Raw genomic sequence first — 2,500 nt, 5'->3', positions numbered from 1 at the left:
ATTCTTTGTTTTCTATTATCTTTTTCCTTCTACTTTTACGAATTCTTGTCAATTTATTTCCTTTACTTTGTTCTATTCTTTCGATGGGTTTGCTCTTCCAATATTTTTTCCTTCTATATTTTTGTTTTATCTATTTTTCATTTTATTTAATTTTTTCTTTTATTTTCTTGTTTTAACATATGCTGTCAGCATACTGAGCGGCACCGCAGCATAGTTCCCTCTTCCACTCAGGCGAATATTTTATGCTGAGGGAATTAGCAATTAAACAAACAGTAGCCTTTGTTTACACTTAACACATCAAGTCAGGCACATAATGTACAAGTTCAATTGCTGGGTAGGAAAATACGGGTCATGAAATATCCCACTCCCACGCTGACTCTGACTCTGATTCTGACTCTCTGACTCTGACTGACTCTGATTTTGACTCTCTGACTCTGACTGACTGATTCTGACTGACCCTGATTCTGACTCTCTGACTCTGACTGACTCTGATTTTGACTCTCTGACTCTGACTGACTCTGATTTTGACTCTCTGACTCTGACTCTGATTCTGACTCTCTGACTCTGACTGACTCTGATTCTGACTCTCTGACTCTGACTGACTCTGATTCTGACTCTGACTCTAATTCTGACTCTCTGACTTTGACTGACTGATTCTGACTCTCTGATTCTGACTGACTCTGATTCTGACTTTTTGAATGACTTTGATTCTGGCTCCCATTCTGACTCAGAATGACTCTCTGACGCTGACTTTGATTTTGATTCTGACTGACTCTGACTCTGGCTAAATCTGATTCTGACTCTCTGATTTTGACTCTCTGACGCTGACTCTGATTCTGACTGATTTTGATTCTGGTCCCATTATGACTCTTCTGACTCAGACTCAGACTCTGACGCTAACGCTAATTGACTGGTTCTGACTCTGACTGACTCTTTGATGCTGACTCTCTCATTCTGACTGACTCTAACTCTCACTCAGATTCTGACTATTACTCTGACTCTCTCTCTCTCTCTCTCTCTCTCTCACCTATCTTTCTTTTTAGCCCGTTCTTTCTCTATTGCTGTTTCGCTTCTTCTCTTTCGCTCTTTCCCCCACTCTCTCTCTCTCTCTCTCTCTCTCTCTCTCTCTCTCTCTCTCTCTCTCTCTCTCTCTCTCTCTCTCTCTCTCTCTCTCTCTCTCTCTCTCTCTCTCTCTCTCTCTCTCTCTCTCTCTCTCTCTCTCTCTCTCTCTCTCTTCCGCTGTCTCACGCTCTTTCACTCTCTCTATCTTCCTTTTTCGCTCGCTCTTTCTCTTTTGCTCTTTCGCTCTCTCCCTCACTCTGTGTGTGTGTGTGTGTGTGTGTGTGTGTGTGTGTGTGTGTGTGTGTGTGTGTGTGTGTGTGTGTGTGTGTGTGTGTGTGTGTGTGTGTGTGTGTGTGTGTGTGTGTGTGTGTGTGTGTGTGTGTGTGTGTGTGTGTGTATTCTTCCGCTCTCATTCGCTCTCTTTCTTTCTCTCTGTCTACCGTCCTTCTCGGCCTCTTTGGCCTTTGCTTATTCCTGTATTTGTTCTGTGTTCTTTACCTTCGTATACATATACGATCTAACCCGCTTTCACCTTCCTTGACAACAGCAAGCACCCACGTTTGTCTGAAATAGCCCGGCCCCCGTTTTCTTCCATTTTTAGACCCGTTTTCTTTTTTTATTCCGTATCGCGCTTCCTTTAATCATTCTAGCCATTACCACTTTTTCCCTTTTTAACCTGACATCGTTCTTCTTCCTCTCTTTTTCTCTCTCTCTCTCTCTCTCTCTCTTTCTATTTCTCTTTCTCTCTTCATTGTGGCTTCTCTCAGTGGTGTACTTTTCATCCTTTTGTAGATCATATTTTTTTCTACATGCACCTTCCACTTTTGTTTATTTTACCCATTTTGGTGGTACAGAAGACCTCTTCTGCTCTCTCTCTCTCTCTCTCTCTCTCTCTCTCTCTCTCTCTCTCTCTCTCTCTCTCTCTCTCTCTCTCTCTCTCTCTCTCTCTCTCTCTCTCTCTCTCTCGTCCTTTTGTTACAGATCTTATTACTGCCGGTCCCATTTCAACATATGCTTCTACTCTACGTCTCTTCTTTCCCTCCTCGCCTTTCTAATTTTTTAAGCCTTTGTTCTAATTTGACCCCTCCTCTTCCTCCTCATCCTAATATTGTCCCTATCCTCATCTTACTCATCCTCATCCTCATCCTCTTTATCTTCCCTTTCATCTTCATCTTCTGAAAAAGCTGTAACAAGTGAAACGTAGTACCAATCGATCTCACAAGGTGTTTATTCTCACAATCTTCATCTTCCTTATATCATCCATATCCTCATCTTATCCTTATCCTCATCCTCATATCACCCCTATCCTCATCTTACTTATCCTCATATTCTTTTATCTTCCTCATCCTTATCCTACTCATCCCCATTCTCATCCTACTTATCCTTTTCCTAGTTGTCTTCATCCTCATCATCTCTATCATCGTCTTACTCATCATCA

The sequence above is a fragment of the Oratosquilla oratoria genome, chromosome 39, assembly GCF_046742065.1.
Source record: "Oratosquilla oratoria isolate Oo_2021 chromosome 39, ASM4674206v1, whole genome shotgun sequence".
NCBI classification, from domain to species: domain Eukaryota; kingdom Metazoa; phylum Arthropoda; class Malacostraca; order Stomatopoda; family Squillidae; genus Oratosquilla; species Oratosquilla oratoria.
The sequence above is the reverse complement of the archived record's forward strand: the minus strand, read 5'-3'. Positions refer to the sequence as shown.